Below are 18855 nucleotides of genomic sequence, written 5' to 3' on the forward strand. Positions count from 1 at the left end.
TATGATTTAAGACAATGCTTCTACTTTATCAATTTGAAAAACTATCTAAATCTTGTAATATTAATTGAAATGTGGAATATCAATTATCCCTTAACTACAGAAATGGTCCTATTTGAAATATTGCCTTTCTTTTCATGTTTCAACAACTATCAGCAATAATTGCAGAAAAAATTAAGATTGTCATATATCTTAATTTTCTGTTTTTTGTTTGCTTGTTTGTTTTGGGTGTTGTTTGTTATTGCTTTGCTTGTTGGTTTCCAGGCCCAAGATATCTCCCAAATGCAAAATCCATTCTTATCATAATAATTAAAATGGTTCAACTACTATGGAAAGCAATATGAAGATTCCTTAGAAAACATGGAATGGAACTTCTATTTGACCAAGTTACCAGACTCCTCAGTTTATAACCAAAGGACATAAAATCAGCATACTAGAGTGGTACAGCCACATCAGTTTTGATAGCAGCTCAATTCATAATAGCTAAGCTAAAGAACCAACCTAGGTGTCCTTCAATAGTTGAATAAAGAAACTGTGATTTATATGTATATATGTATTACATACACACATGTACATACACACAATGGAATATTGCTCAGCTTTAAAGAAGAATGAAATTATGGCATTTGCCAGTAGATGGATGGAACTGGAGACTATCATGCCAAGTGAAATAAACCAATCCCCCAAAAGAAAGGCAGAATATTCTCTCTGATATGTGGATGTTAACACATAATAAGGATAGAGGAGGGAAAAAATAGACTTTTCTTGGATTAGACAAAGAGGAATGAAGGAAGGGGGGATGGGAATGGGAAAGACAGTAGAATGAGTTGGACATAACTTTCCTATGTTCATATATGAGTACATGACCAGTGTACACATCATGTACAACCACAAGAATGAGATCCTACTTAATGTAGGTTATACTCCATATGTGTATAGTATGTTAACATATACTCCATGGCCATGTATATCTAAAAAGAACAAATTAAAAAGCTACATCTGATATTTGATATTGCAAATGATATTTAGGCAGGAAGAGACCTTCAATTCATGAAAAAGACATGAATTTGAAACATCAGACTAAGTGAAAAAATACAGAACTCTTCTAATCATAATAATATTTTTTAAAGTTATACTCTACAATATAAATCACAATATCAGAAAATTTTTGGTGAATAAAAGTTAAAGAACAGTCAGCTGTGGTACTGTTGACCACATGAAATAAATATGGGCTTCACTGAATATGTTCTGTGTATTTTCTATCTCTGAACTTCATGAGGGTGGGTGGATCTATTATCCTTAGCAATACTGCTATGCCTTTTATAGAGAGTCTCAGAAAATATTTGGGAGTGAATTAGAATTATTAAATACAAAATTTGATTTGTTGATTCAAACATTCAATTTGTAATATTACTTTATTCTCTTTGGAGATCAGCTATCTGAAATTAGTTGCATTCTGCTATCCTCTGAATACAGAAATTTGCCCCAATCATAAATTCAAATGGAACTTACACCTAAAAAATAATTTATACTTAAAAACAAAAGACAAATAAAACACTCAAAACTTTTTTCCCTCTTTGTTTGCCTCAATGATCAGTGGTTTATTCAAAAGAGTTTCTCTAGATAGCCTTCAGAATGATTCCAGTAAAAAATTAGTGACACCCAAAAGTGATAAGGAGGAGGTAGAGGAACTGGATCACTTATGCATGCATGCAAGATGTTAAATGACTCTGGAAAAACAGTTTGGCAGTTACTTACAAACCTAACATCAACTGTCATATGTTGCAGAAATTACACCCTTGAGCATTTATCACAAACAGAAAGTTACATTTGCACAAAAACCTACATGTAAATGGTCTTGATAGTTTTCATTGTAATAGCTAAAAGGTAAAAGCAAGAAGGTGCCTTCAATGGGTGAATTTTTAAATAAACTGTGGCATATTAATACCATAAATACTACTCAGCAATAAAAAGGAATAAACTATTGAAGCAAACAACAATTTGGATGAATTTCTGGGAACAGTTTTAGTAAAAAATGTCAATTTTTAAAAATGTTTTTATTAGTGCACTGCAGATGTACATAATAGTGGGGTTCATGTTGACATACTCATTCATGCATAGAATATAATTTTCTTCATTTCAGTCTCTGGTGATGCTTCTTTGCCTTTCCTCCTCCATACCCACATACCACTTCCTCTACTCATTTTTCTTCTATCATGTATTTTATAAATTGGTACCTTATGGATATACATAAAGGTAAAATTCACTATGGTATTTTTATATATGTACATTATAGCATGATTTCATCAATTTCATTCTGTATTACCTCTCATTTCTCATCCTGTCTCTATTTTGTTCGGTTTCCTTTTTCTAGTTCACTAATCTCCCTTCTATTTTCATGAGATCCACTACCCATTCCTTTTATTCCCTCTCTTTTCTTTAGCTTCTACCTGAAATAAATTATTCAATCTTTGATTTTCTGTGTCTGGGTTATTTAACTTAGCATCATGTTTTCCAGTTTTATCCATTAACCAGTAAATGCTATAATTTTAGTCTTCTTTATGGCTGTGTAAAACTTATTTGTGTAAATATGCCATATTTTCTTTATCCATTCTTCTGTTTATAGGCACCTGAGTTGGTTCCCTAAATTAGCTTTAGACTTTATGAACTGTGTTTATATAAACACTTATATGCCTATATTACCACAATATGTTGATTTTAGTTCTTTTGGATAAATATGAAGGAGTGGGGCATCTGGGGCATAGGTGCTTCTATTCCTAGCCTTTTGAAGAATCTCCATAATGCTTTCCAAAGTGGTTGTACTAATTTGCAATCCTACCAATAATACATGAGTGTACTTTTCCCTCCACATACTCAACAACATTTATTATTATTTGTATGCTTGATGATTGCCATTTTAACTGGAGTGAGATGAAATTTCAGTGTAGCTTTGATTTACATTTCCCTGATTTCCAGGGATGTTGAATATTTTTTTCATGTATTTGTTGCATTTCTTATTTTAAGAGATGTCTAGTTCTTTTCCCATTTACTCATTGAGTTATTTATCTTTTTGACAAAAAAAATAATTAAAATATTAGCAAACTGCAATGCAAAGTATAATAAGAAGAGAGTAGACACCATGATCAACTTGTTTTTATACCAGGGATGCAAGGATGATTTAACATACACAAATCAATAAATGTAATTCACCACTTAAGCAAAATTAAGGACAAAAATCATCTGATCCTCTCTACAGATACAGAAAATGCCTTGACAAAATCCATAACTCTTTAAAAACACTACAGAAACTAGGGGTAGAAAAAACTTACTTCAACAATACAAAGGTTATCTGTGACAAACCCAATGCCAACATCATATGGAACAGAGAAAAACTCAAAGCATTTCTTGTAAAACCAGGAACAAGACAAGAATTTGTACTTTCACCACCTCTATTTAATATAGTTCTTGAAAATATACTAAGAGCAATCAGAAAAGAGAAGGAAATTAAGGGATACAAACAGGAAAAGAAGAATTCGAATTATCAGTTTGCTGATGACATTATTCCATATCTAGAAAACCCCAATATCTCTACCAGAAGACTTGTAGAGCTGATAAACAAAATCAGTAACATAGCATGATTCAAGATCAACATTCATAAGTCAATAACTTTCCTATATAAATCTTGAAAAGTATCCCATCCATAATAACATAAAAAACCCTTCAGAATAAATCTAACAAAGAAGGTGAAAAACCTGTATAATGAAAATAATAGTGAGATCCAAGATGGAAGGCTAGAGAGGGGCAGCATTCTGTGTTGCTCTGTGACCTGGGACACAAGTAGTGAGAACACTGCTTCTCTGCAAGCTACATTCCTCCTCCCAAGCAGGAATCAAGGTCACCAGCCCATGCAGGGCTCCATGCCACAGAATCAGAGTAGGTCTCCAAACTACTCACCCACATAGGACTACTGGGTACACAAGTGAGCACCACAAACACCTGTGCAGAAGTTTCAGTCACCCAACCAAGAAGAAATCATCTATGCCACCCCCATGCAGGATACCAGGCAGCTTCTACATGTAGGGACTCTGGCCACCACTCCTGTGTGGACCCCCATCTACCAACGTGGGGCTTCCCTGGTCACTGCCATCTTGGGATTCAGCAGCAGCAGCAGAGATAATCCCCTATGTACAGTAGCCTCCTTGCACCTGAGAACTTCACACAGGCTCTGAAGTCAGAAGACAGACACACACTGCATGCCACAGAGCTCTGAACTCATCCTCCAATACCATCGCTTGGCTCCTCCCACATAACCTGACAGCCCACCCCTGAAAGCAACCATCTTCATCTTGAGTCACATTCATCACCATCTTCAGTGGGAGGTAACTCCAAGTTTGGAATTCTGACTGGCCAGGTACCCAGTTTCTAATTCCCCTCTCTCCCCAGTAGCCACTACCCTGGCACAGTGATTGATACCTTGGTTACCTTCACCATCCTGAGGGCAACAAGTTCCAGCTAACAACAGAGGACCCTACCTATTAGATGAGGAGGGAAGCAGGAAAGATACTGATCTCCAAACAAAACAATCCTGTTTCTTCCTTCAAAACATTTTTTTTTCCTTTTCCCACTCTATTCTCCCACCCTAACATCCCCAACATATGTGAAGCCAAGTACTTTGCATGAATTAGGTTTTCAAGGACTGGAATGTCTGAATAGGATATTACAGCTGTGTTGTATATTCCTTTTTTGTTTTTTTTTAAATCTCAGCAATTTTTACTATTTTAACATTTTTTAAATTTTTCTTAATATATATATGTGTGTATGTATTATGTACTCTTCTGTCTTCTCACTTGTCTACTCAAAATCACCTCCTCTTCCTTCCCTGTTACTAATCTTCCTCTTCAGATTTCTTTGTTACACTTCTTAAGATATAACACCTCATATCCTCACCTCCTACTTTATCAGCATATCATCCTACTCCTCATCCCCAATTCTTTGTTCAACATCAAAAACTGTAAACCCTTTTTACAAACCTATTGAGTATATTGTAGATAATATTGAATTCACCATTTCTGTACATTGTGACCAAACTGTAAACAATTTAATAGCAAACATTTGTTTTTAGGGTATATACTGTTTATATTGGGATCTGATAACATTGTCCTTCACCTAAAAGGAGAGATATTGAATCCCTATAGGGGCACTATAAGCCTATAGGGTAAAAACTGTAATGTCTCAGACCCATAGTGCTAGAAGGGAAGACACATGAGCAATATGAAAGACAAGAGAAGAAAATGCTCCAAACATATCAAGATATCACATTATTAGAATCCATGGCCAGTACAACAGAAGAAATTACAGATAAGGAATTCAGGATGTACATGATTAAAAAGTTCTGTGAATTAAAGTATGATATAAGAGAGCAAATACAGGCAGCAAAAAAATCATTTTGACAAACAGCTACATAAACAAATACAGAAAGCAAAAGATTACGTCAATAGAGACATAGAGATTCTAAAAAAAAAACAAACAGAAATCCTTAAAATGAAAGAAACAAACAACAACAACAACAACAAAAAATTAAAAGCTCAATTGAAAACATCATCAACAGATTAGACCACTTGGAATACAGGACCTGAGACAATGAAGACAAAATATATAATCTTGAAAAGAATGCAGGCTACACAGTGAAAATCATAAGAAATCATAAACAGAACACTCAGAAAATATGGGATAACAAATATTTATTTATTTATTAATTTATTATTTATTTATTTATATATGACAGCAGAATGCATTACAATTCTTACTGCACATATAGAGCACAATTTTTCACACCGCTGGTTGTATACACAGTATATTCACACCAATCCATGTTTCTATACCTGTACTTTGCATAATAATGATCATCAATACCCACCATCATTAATAACCCCTTCCCCTCCAACCCCTCTGCCCTATCTAGAATTCATCTATTCTTCCCATGCTCCTGCTCCCTATCCCACTATTCCAACAGAACAAATTTAAGAGTTACTGGGATAGAGGAAGGAATAGAGTTCCAGACTAAAGGAATGAGCAATATATTCAATGACATAATATCAAAAAATTTTCCAGATGAATTTCAAGTGATGAAATAGAAGACACCATCAGAAGCCTACCAACCAAGAAAAGCCCAGGACCAGATGGATAGATACACACCTGAATTCTACAAGACCTTTAAAGAACAACTAACCCCAATACTCCAATGTATTTCAGGAAATAGAAAAAGAGGGAACACTTCCAAACTCATTCTATGAGGCCAATATCACCCTGATTTCAAAACCAGCCAAAGATATATCAAAGAAAGAAAACTTCAGACCAAAATCTCTAATGAATATAGATGCAAAAATTCTCAATAAAATTATCGCAAATTGAATACAAAACATATCAAAAAGATAGTACACCACAATCAAGTGGGATTCACTCCAGGGATGAAATGTTGGTTCAACATAAGGAAATCAATAAATGTAATTCATCACATCCATAGACTTAAAGATAAAAACGATACGATCATCTCAATAGACACAGAAAAAGTACTCAACAAAATACAGCACTTTTCATGTTGAAAACACTAGAAAAACTAGGGATAACAGGAACATATCTCAACATTGTAAAAGCTATCTACACTAAGCCCCAAGCCAATTCATTCTAAATGAAGAAAAATTGAAAGCATTCTCTCTAAAAGCTGGAATAATCAGGGATGCCCTTTTTGTCCACCTCTATTTAACATAGTTTATTAGACAAAGGCACCAAAAGCATTCATTGGAGAAAAGATAGCCTCTTCAAAAAAAAAAAAAAGGTGCTGGGAAAACTGGAAATCCATATAAAACAAAAAGAAATTAAACCCCTATCCCTCACCATGCACAAAACTCAACTCAAAGTGGATCAAGGACCTAGGAATTAAACCAGAGACTCTGGGTCTAATAGAAGAAAATATAGGCCCAAATCTCCATCATATCCGATTAGGCCCCTACTTCCTTAATAAGAATTAAAATCAAGAACTAATAAATGGGATGGATTCAAAATAAAAAGCTTCTTCTCAGCAAAAGAAACAATCAGTGAGATGAATAGAGAGCTTAGAACTTGGGAGCAAATTTTTACCACTTGCACATCAGATAGAGCACTAATCTCTAGGGTATATAAAGAACTCAAAAAGCTTAACACCAAAAAAACCCCAAATAACCCTATTATAAATGTGGCAAAGAAATGAAAGACACTTCTTAGAAGATGATATACAATCAATCAACAGATATATGAAAAAAAGTTCAACATCTCTAGCTATTAGAGAAATGCAAATCAAAACTACTCTAATATTCCATCTCACTCCAGTCAGAATGGAAGCTACTAAGAATACAGACAACAGTAAGTATTGTTAAGAAGGTGGGGGGAAAGGCACACTCATACATTGCTGGTGGGACTGCAAATTGGTGCAGCCAATATGGAAAGCAGTATGGAGATTCCTTGGAAAACTGGAAATGGAGCCGCCTTTGGACCCAGCTATTCCACTCCTCGATCTATACCCAAAGGACTTAAAAACAGCGTACTACAGGGACACAGCCACATCAGTGCAGCAGCACAATTCACAATAGCTGAACTGTGGAACCAAACTAGATGCCCTTCAATAGATGAATGGATAAGGAAAATGTGGAATATATACACAATGGAATATTACTCAGCATTAAAAGAGAATAAAATCATTCCATTTGCAGGTAAATGGATGGAGTTGGAAAATATAATGCTAAGTGAAGTTAGCCAATCCCCCCCAAAACAAATGCTGAATGTTTTCTCTGATATAAGGAGGTTGATTCACAGTGGGATTGGGAGGGGGAGCATGAGAGGAATAGACAAACTCTAGATAGGGTAAAGGGGAAGGAGAGGAAAGGAGAGGAAAAGGGGGTAAAAATGATGGTGAAATGAGATGGTTATCATTACCCTAAGTACATGTATAAAGACATGAATGGTATGAATATAATTTGAATACAACCAGAGATATGAAAAACTGTGCTTTATATGTTTAGTATGGAGTGAAATGCATTTTTTTCTGTTATATATAACAAATTAGAATTAAAAAATTAAAAGAAAAAAATAGAAGCAACTTTGTCAGGATTTTGAAAAACCTGCAATCTTACAAAGACCCAAGATCATTTAGTGTGCTTTCTATGAAGAATGAACAAGATAATTAGCTCCTTTCCTAGAATATTTGACTTTCCCATTAAAAGGGACAACTGTAAGATATCATTCTTCAAATTTTATTTGGTCTTCTACAAAATAACGTGCATATGATGCGAATTTCGGCAACACATATATGACTAAAGGAATGATCTTCTTAACTTAAAAATAATAAAAGAAAATGATAGAACTTAAAAAAAATGAAGATGATATTAGAAGATGTAAAGACCTCCTCTTGGATAGGCAAGACTAATACACATTACAAAAAGCATTATACAGATTTGATGCAATCCCCATCAAATTCTTAACAAACTTGTTAAAATAGTTCTAAAACTAATTTGAAAGCATAAAAGACTCAGAATAGCCAAAGCAATACTGAGCAAGAGAAGTGATCTGGAAGCATCACAATTCCTGATTTCAAATTACATTACAGAGTTATAGTAATAAAATCAGTAAGGCATTGGCATAAATATAGACATGAAGACCAATGGAATAGAATAAAAGGCATAGAGGCAAACTCCCTTAGTCACAGCCATCTGATGCTTTACAAAGGTGTCAAAAATATAGGTTGGATAAGACAGCTTTTTTAACAAATGGTAATGGCAAAAGTGGATATCCATATGTAGAAGAATGAAATTACATTCCTATCTTTCACCATGCATAAAAGTCAAATCAAAGTGGATCAAAGACCTAGAAATGGAACCAGAAACTTTGCATATGCTAAAAGTAAATGTAGACTCAACATTCTAACATATTGGCATAAAATATCAAATTTAAAGTTTACATTATGTAAATTTTAGATAGCTAGCTTGATAGATAAGTTTATATATTATATTTAAAATTCCTATGTAATATTCTTGATATAAGAAAGTCAGAAACGGAGGATAGAGGTGAAGGAGATGGCAAGATAGAAGTAGATGTGGCTATAAATGGATAAAATGAGGGATCCTGTATTAATGGAACTTTTCTGTATCTCAAATTATCAATGACAATAATACAGTTCTGATATTATAGTTTTGAAAGATGTCATCCTTTTAAAGAAATGGAATAAACATTATGCTGGTTCTCTCTGTATTATTTCCTATAGCTATATGTGAATCTATAATTATATCAAAATAACCTAATTATTTCTAATTTTTTAATTAAAAACATTTCCAACATTTTTTTATTTTACAAATCAGTGAAATAATAACTACTATTACTAGAACAGCAGCATAATCAATGGTGATGATTCATGCAGAAGTAATAAATCTTATTTTACTTAGAATATTAAAAAAAAAACAATAAATGCCATCTTCTACTACTACCATTATGTGCTAGTTAGGGGTTTAAAAAATTAAATCATAGCATAATCCTTATTTATTTCAATAAATTGAGCTTTAAAAGTCTCTCATTTATGTTGCTATTGTCTTCCTATTATTGTTGAGTCTGATACAAATATACATAGAGGCACTTGAGTACTCTGATTTAATACATTATATTACCTATAAATCCTAATACACAAAAACAATTTGTATGAGGATGAAAACATATGCACAAAACAATCAGAGTTCTGGCTATAGTTACTCTATAGGTGTGCAGAGAGTGACTGGTTATCTTATAGAGCCTTTCCCACTCTTCCCCCCTAGTCCTTTCTCCTCCTCTTCTCCTTAAGTAAAATATTGATGATGTCACACAGACTGATGATGCTATTTAACTAAAATCTGAACATTAAGATCAAACTGGATGTAACTTGCACAACCTTGAGATATACTCTTAAAACTGAAAGATTGTAATGTGGCATTGCCTTATCTTGTCTTTCTTACTATTGAAATGTTGACATCATGACTAGAGTAAGAGAAACTATATTGGACCATGATTTGAAAGCCACCTGTTTTGTATTTTGTATTTTTAAAAATACATGTGCTCCTGGAGTAGCCATTCTATACCTACTATTTACCAGATATGAATCACCTACTTTATTTAATATTAAAGTTTTATGACAAAAATTTAAACATCTTTTAAAGTGCTTAACTTTAATATTTGTTTTCTTTGAAAATATGATAGCAAGTATCCTCACTTAAAAGTGTTAAATATTTTGCTTCAAAAAGGAAACATTTTAAAGAAAAATATGGAAAGCTATAAAAGGCCCTCAAAATAGGACAGGTAGATAATGAAAGAAGCTCAATTTAGAGCATTCATTCCTTAACGGCACGCTGTAATAGACTTAAATCTCTTCCCATATGGAAATTCACACTTGAGAGCCTGTGAGCTGTGAACTTCCCCATGTATCACAATTACTGCAACACCTGGACCAAATGTCTTTGTGATGATACACTGTGATAGCCCTGTAGAGTGTTAAATAGCTTTCATATTTCTCATTCCTTACTTAAATGGGATTTCTGCTGATGTAGTGTTACAATGTATTTAGGAAATTTTTCAGACTTTGATTTAGTATCAATTGACTTATTTTAAACATTACTTATAGAAACACTTATCTATGCATCTTTTTCAAATGGATGTCTCTTCTGATTTCCTTTTATTTAGACTCTGAACATATTCATTTAAAAATTTCTATAGATTTAGATTTGATTTGTGTAATAGATGAAATCTTCATACATTTTCATTTTTACCCTAAATTAGTTTCAATAAAAAGTAAGGACATAGGTAGAAGATGTAACTTTTTTTTAATGATGCAATTTATTTGTATTTGTTAATTAAATACATATGTGTACAAAAGGCAATGGTGCTTAACAAGTGTCAGGGTTTTTTTAAAGCATTTTTCACATATTAATTCTGTTACTCTTCATAATAATCCTTTGAGATACTATTACTAGTTCCATTATAGGGAGTAAGAAACTTAAATTATTTACTCACACAAATTGAGTAACAAATCTAGGATTTTAATCTAGAAATATGTTTCTGGGGTGGGTGATACAAACTGAATTTGGTCGTATTTTAACAGATGTCATCTAATTCAAAATATCTTAGCCTTAATCAGGAACTCCCTACTAATTTTTTCCCCTTTAAAGGCAAACTGTACCCAAGGGTCTTTTTGCTGAGCCCATGAAGATGCACACAGTTGGACTGGCAGCAGGGAAGACAGCTTTCATAGATTTCCAGAGAATCTGAAAAATAAAGGTTCACAGGAGAAATGTTGTGCTGGGGCTTCCCCTTTGGTTCTCTCCTTGGAATGTAAGTATTTGCCTTTTTGTGTGGTGGTCGAGAGTATCACTTCACTGTGGCAACTTCTAATACGAAATTATTTCAGTAGGATGCTACAAAGAGGCAAATATGTTTCATGAAACATATTTCATGAAACAGTAATTACACAGAATTTTTAATTTTTCATATTTGAGTCCCTAAATGGGTCAGAAACTGTGTTAGTTATTTGTTGTTACTTAAGAATGGAGTATTCAAATGAAAACTAAGAGTCATAGGTGTTATGGTTTGGATATAAATTGTCATCCCAAATCTCTTTGTGTTAAGGCAAGAATGTTTGGAGGTAGAGTGATTTGATTATGAGAGATTTTTTTTAGTCAGTTTTTTTTTTTTTTGTCACCATAATCAAAAAACCTGGCAAGAACAATTTTAGAGGAAGAAAAGTTTATTTGGCACTCCCATTCTATAAATGGCTGACCCCAGGCCAGAAGTGAGGCAAAGCATCATGGCAGAATAAAGCAGCTGAGGGAATAGCATCAGAAAGCAGAGAGAGAATTCTGCTCACCAGGTACAAAATACACCCCAAAGGCATGACCTCTGGTAACCATAGGCAGGTGGGCATAGCTGGATGAGGTGGATCACTGGGAGCATACCCTGAAAGGGTGTATTTTTTCTTGTTTCCTCTTCCCTCTCTCTCTTTCTGTTTCCTGACCTCACCATTAGCTGAACAGCTTTCCTCCAATGCTGGTTCACCTCAGGCCCCAAGTAATGGAACTGGCTGTCTATGGACTGAGACTTTGGAAACTGTGAGCCTCAAATGAACTTACCCTCCTCTAAGTTGTTTTTGTCAGGAATTTTGGTCACTGTAATTAGAAGCTGACTAAGACAGGTATTGAAATTTAGAAGTGCTGTCATGGCTGTGTCTAACCTGACTATGTGTTTCAGAAAACTTTGAAGCTTATTGTGAAAGGAATTTTGAAAAATTTAGAAATGCAATCTGGGAAAGCTTTTGGTTGTAAAGAGATTAATGGGCAATTCTGATGGGAATTCAGGAGACAGAATGCCAATAGAAATGTTGACGAGGACTTTACTAGGAATACAAAGAGGCAACTCGTGTTACATTCTGTCAAAAAGCTTGGCTACATTTTGCCTATGCCTTTAGACTTTGTGTGAGACTGAATTTAAAAGTGATGGACTAATTAATGTGGTGGAGGCACACAACAGTCAGTGGCCTTGATATTACTTACAAATTTTAGCCAGATTTACTGTGAGAATTAGGAGCAGAAAACAGAGCTAAGAGATATTAAAACTTTCAGTTTGGCCAGAATAGTGCATATAAACCTGGGGACAAGGAAGATGTGCTTGTTGAAAAGATTGCATTCCCCAAAGAGATACTAAGTACTTTTCACAGCAACTAGGAAAGATGATTTGAGAGCATCTCATGAATTCCTAAGATCACACCCACTGAAGGCTTCAAGATATAGAATGGAATGTTTTTTTTAAAGAAGAGACCATCAATGTATCCTGCTTGCACAGGGTATCCTAAAAAGTTGTTTTACCATGACAAGCTGTGTACGTGCTCAGAGACTACTGCTGCTATGATTCCAAGAGGCCCAGATTTTGTGAGAGATGGCAGCAGACCTTGGCATCATCCCCATGATTCTGGTTCTACAGGAATGCAGGATGCTCAAGTTAAGGGGTCATAGAAGCTTCCACTGAGATTTCAGAGGAAAACATGAGAGGCCAGGCAAAGTGTAGCAGGGTCAGAGTCCTGATTGTCTGACCCTGAGAAGGCAATTTATGAAGCTGAAAAGGTGAGGTCAAAGCTGGGATAGAGACCCAGTTATTATGAAATGTCAATAATGTGTACATTCTGTCTACACCGGGAAGCTGCTGGCTATGTAGAGAACCAATATAAAAGAGAGCCCAAGTGCACTTCAACTGGCAAGATCAAGGTGAAGGACTGCCTAAGCCCTTTAGAGAAAACACCAATAGCCATATTTCCTAGATGCTGTTCAGAGAGTTAAAGTGGACTTATAGGACCTGTTTGCCCTGCTGAGTTTCAGTCTTGATTTGGCCCTGTTCCTTCTTTTTTAATCCTCAATCCCTCCCTTTAAAATGGGAAATGTTTACTCTTTGACACTCTCCATTGGACATAAATTACATGCTTTTGATATTTACACAGGCTCACAGCCAGTAGTTGGCCTTGAGATTCAGAGGAGACTTTGAACCTGCACTTTTGAATAATACTAAAACTCTTAAGATTATATAGGTCTCTTGGAGATGGACTAAATGCATTTTGCATTGTGAGGTGGACATGAGCTTTAGGGGGCCAAGAATAGAATGTTATGGTTTGAATATGAAGTATCCCCCAGATGCTCCTAAGTTAATGCAAAAATGTTTGATGGTAAAGTGGTTGGATTGTGAGAACTGTAACCTCATCAGTCTATACCAGCTTGAACAGACTGACTGGATGTTATTTTGTAGGCATATGGGTCATAATTAGAGGAAATGGGTCACTGGAGGCATGCCCTAGAAGGGTCCAGCTTTCCTGCAATCCTTTCTCTTCTCTCTCTTCCTCCCTCTCTCTCTCTCTCTCTCTCTCTCTCTCTCTCTCTCTCTCTCTCCTTCCTGAGGCTGCCATGAGCTGAGCAGCATTTCGATAGTGGATACTTACCCCATGACATACTGCCTCATCTTGGGTCCCAAGCAATGGAGTTGGCTATTAATGGACTGAGTCCTCTGAAACTGTGAGCCCCAGATAAACTTTCCCTGCTCTAAATTTTTTTTGTTAGATATTTTGGTCACAATGATGAAAAACTGATTAAGCCTCTAGGTATGAATCTTATTTCATAAAAATAAGAAACAGGAAATAGTAGACATATTACTAAATTTTAAAAATAAATTAAACACAAGTTTGAACTGTCCATCTTGATATTTTAACAGAATATTTAAGATGAACTATTATCTCGGTCTTTCCACAGCTTATCTACAATCTCAGCTTCAGAAGAACACAAGAGACTTGGGTGGTTGCAGGGATAGTTGTGGAAAGTATTGCTTATGTTCAGTCTATCATGAAGAGTGTCATTCTCCTGTCTCAGCCCATGTGGTCCCTCATGTCAAGTGACTCCCTGGATTTTTTGCTGAGCTACAAGAATTTGTAGTTTCTATTGTTTAAGGCTCTGGGACCTTAAACACCATGAAGCCACTACCTTCTGGGTTTTGTCATTTATTTAGGGCAATGCCAAGAAGTGAGATGTGTTCCTGTCATACTCAGGCCTTGGTCATTTCAGATCTGACTACCAGTCCAGGGAAATTTCTCATTTATAGCTGTTTCACACTATCTTTTTCTGCTTTAGGACATTATCATCCTTCCTTTAATAACTTTAGGCTTTCACAAAGAAAGAGAAGGGAAATTGATCACCTGAGGTATGTTTTGCTTTGGGCCAAGAAACACAGAATCAAATAGGATTGGCTATTTGCCTGAATGGGAGGAAGAAGACATAGCAATAAATAAAAAATGAGATAAAAACCTCAGTAAATTATTATCACCAAAATAAAACACATTTATTTCCTGTAGTATTTCTTGGAGTTTTTACCTATGCCTGTGTATCATTAAGCTAAGCAAGAGATATATAATGTATCTACATTTTTGTCCATGAAAACTTTTTTTATGCTCTGAAAAGTATCTTTCAAGAACTAGTTTGGAAAATGTTACAGTTTAGAACTTTAATATTCTTGACATTTGGGTTTCCTAAATTTCACAGTTTTTCCAACTGCCTCCTTTCCCAAAAAAATAAAAAGGAAGATAGCTTGATGTGATGCCTCTCAGAAGGCTTATTTCTATATTTTTATATATAAAAAGGAGATGAAAATGTTATGAAGAAAGTCAATGTATGTTCTTTATGAAGTTCCTTCAGAGGTAATAAATAATGCATTTCCCTCTAAAGCCTGCTCTTTATAGTACAGAGTTCTGTGTCTTTTCATTATGAACAAAGCAACAGGTTAGAGATAGGCTATTTAATGACTCAGACCTGCTTAATCTAAGGCATGATAAAATTGAGTACAGGTAAGTTTCCTGCTCTGAATCACTGGATTTATTAAGAGCTAAAAGGGAAACTAGAAGAATTTCTTTTTTTTCTATACTCCAAGGAAAATAACACTTGAAAAAAAATACAGAAGAAATTTCTTAGTAGCTAGCAAAAGAAAGGCATTTGTGAATTCTTGAAATTAAGCTTTAGTGATGTATTAAAATTTAGGGTGATTCATTGTCTAAAACTCTTAGGCTCTCATGTTGTATAACACACATTCAGAACTGTGGGTTTCCCCCCTTTTTAAACAATATTTTTGTTTTCTTTTTTGTTGTTGTTGTTTTCTTTTTCCATTGATTCTAGACTTATGATTGATATTCCTCAAATAGTATGCATTAGAAATCACCAATATGTCACAATGGGGTTGTTAATACAACCTATTTGAGGGTAATCCCTATTTGAAGGTGGTAGGCAGCTCTGATAAGGGAATGCTCAACCCAAAGCACACCATTGCCATGTTGAAGTTTTACTGAATTATCTGCATATGTGAGGTTTTGGGGTTTCAAAGGTAGATAAGCAACTTCACATCAGGGATTTTTAATTTAGCACTGATTACGATGTCAATTTAAACAGCCTGTTTGAAAGAAACAAATAGCTTCCTTAGGGCTCAGCCGGCTTTGCTCTTATTGGCCTGGCCCATGTCTTGGCAGTTTCCTTTACTAAAACATCAGGAGGGGAGACAGGCAAGACTTCTAAAATTTTTGATTGACAACTTGGTTTTTGTCCCCATCCTCTGTGATTTCACACCTTCCCTGTGCCCTTGTTTTTTGAAAATGTTTAAGAAAAAAAGTGTTTGGGGGAATGTAACTGAAGAAGGCATATTTTTCTTCTTTAAAAATTAGTCTATTTTTTAAAGAATCACAATTAAAGTGTTGATTTTTTTTTATTTTTTTACTTATATAAGAGTGAAATGCATTATAATTCATATTACACATATACAGCACAAATTTTTCATATATCTGATTATATACAAAATATATTCATATCAATTCATGTGTATTTTGACATAGTATACGCACATGGATATAACTTCATTGTGACTTTTAAATAATATTAAAGAAAAGTATTCCAATATAAGCATTTTAAAGTATATTTAAATAAATGTATACAATTTAATGGTAGGTATCATAAAAATATCCTGCAAAGAAAATATATACATATGGTAACTTTTTATAATAAGGTTTTCAGTTAAAAAAAACTTACAAAGCATTATTTTTATATTCTTTATAAAACTTTGTAAACATATGCACCAAATCTATAGATAGCATATGTAAATATATGTATATGGACATATATTTCAATAAAACAATCCAGTTTAGTATACTGAAAAAAATTAGTATATTTTTGAGCCAGGAATGGTGGCACATGCCTGTAATACCAGCGACTGAGGCAAAAATATTACAAGTTCAAAGCCAGCCTCAGCAATTTAGGAAGGCCCTAAGCGACTAAGCAAAACCCTGTCTCAAAATTTAGAAAAAAAAAAAAGGGCTGGGGATATGACTCAGTGGGTCACTTAATTGCTCTGAGTTCAATCCCTTGAACAATATAAATCAATCAATCAATCAATCAATCAATATAAATTAGCATGTTTTTGTAATTGCCCCTAAGTAACTCTACATGTTTATATGAGATATAGTGTAGCATTTGAATTCATGTATACAATGTGTAACAATCACATTAGGGAAATTAGCATATCCATTTCATCAGACATATCATTTTTTGTATTGGGAATATTCAAAATTCTATTAGTTATTTAAAATATTCAATTAATTGTTGTGATCCATAATTATATTACTATGCTGTAGAACACTAAAAATTATTTCTCCTATTTGCCTCCCTAAATCCATTAACCATCATCTATTTTTCCTTCCTCCATACCCTTCCCTGGCTTTAGTAACTACCATTCTGTTCTCTATTTCTTTGAGATCAACTTCAGCTTCTACATGTAAGAGAGAAAATACAGTATTCTTCTCTCTGTGCCTGGTTTATTTAACATAATGTCTTCCAATTTTATTCCCATTGCTACAAATGACAGAAATTTGTTATATTTTATGGATAAATAATATTCAATGGTGCATATGTACCATATTTTCTTTATTGATCATCTGTCAAAAAACACCAAGATATAATCCATATCTTGGATATTGTGGATAATGATGCAATATCTTTCTAACATACTGATTTCCTTTCCTTTGGATATATAGCCAGTAGTAGTGGGATTACAGAATCATATAATCACAATCTTTCCAATATCTTGAGGAAGCTCCATACTCTTCCAGAATGGCTATGCTAATTTGCATTCCTGCCAGCTCTCTCTATCTCCATATACATCCTCTTCAGCATTTGCAATCTTTTTCATTTTGATCATAACCATTCTAACTGGAGTGAGATGGCATCTCATTGTGGTTTTGATTTGCATTCCCCTAATAATAATTGATGTCATTATTGGTCACTTGTATATCCTCTTTTGAAAAATACCTACTAAGGTTATTTTAATTAGAATATGTGTTATGCTATTGAGTCATTCTGAAAATTAATCCCTTGTAGGAAGACTAGTTTATAAATATTTTCTCCCATTGTCTCTTACTTCTGCTATGTCCTTCCCTGTATAGAATTTTTTTTAAACTGATATGATTCATTTTTTGTTTTCATTGCCTATGCTTTTGGGCCATATCAAAAAAGCCTTTGCCTAGGCCAATGTTCTGAAATATTTTCTCTATATTTTTTCTATTAGTTTCAATGTTTTATGTCTCATAATTGTTTTTGTTTTTATATTTTAATTTGATTTTTTTTAATGTGCTGAGAGGAAGGGTCCTATTTTTTTTTTTTGTTTGTGAATATCTACATTTTCTACAAACATTTATTAAAGATACTTTTTCCAGTGTTTTTTATGTTCTTGATGCTTTTGTTAAAAATTAGTTGGCTTTTAATACAAAGATTTATTTAGGGGTACTTTATTCTGTTCCATTCATCTATGTATCTGTTTTTAACCACTACTATGCTTTATTTCCCCCCTTGGGATACTGTACATTTGTATTATGTCTTGGATTTAAGTATGTATTTTTTCCAACTTTGTTCTTCTTGTTCAGGATAGCTTTGACTTTTATAGATCTTTTTTGGTTCCATAAGAATTTTGTGATTTTTTTTCTGCTTGAAATAAGAATGCCATTGGAATTTTTAATGGAATTGCATTGAATATGTAGTAGTACAGACATTTTAAAAATATTAATTCTTCCAATCACCAAACGTGAGATGTCTTTCCATTTTTAGGTCCCATTTAGCTATATTGCTTTATTTATTTCTTACAAAATATATGTAAATATTAAATATATAACAAAATTTAAAAGTATATATATATATATATATATATATATATATATATATATATATATATATATTTGTGTGTGTGTGTGTGTGTGTG

Source organism: Marmota marmota, unplaced genomic scaffold (genome assembly GCF_001458135.2).
Source record: "Marmota marmota marmota unplaced genomic scaffold, marMar, whole genome shotgun sequence".
NCBI classification, from domain to species: domain Eukaryota; kingdom Metazoa; phylum Chordata; class Mammalia; order Rodentia; family Sciuridae; genus Marmota; species Marmota marmota.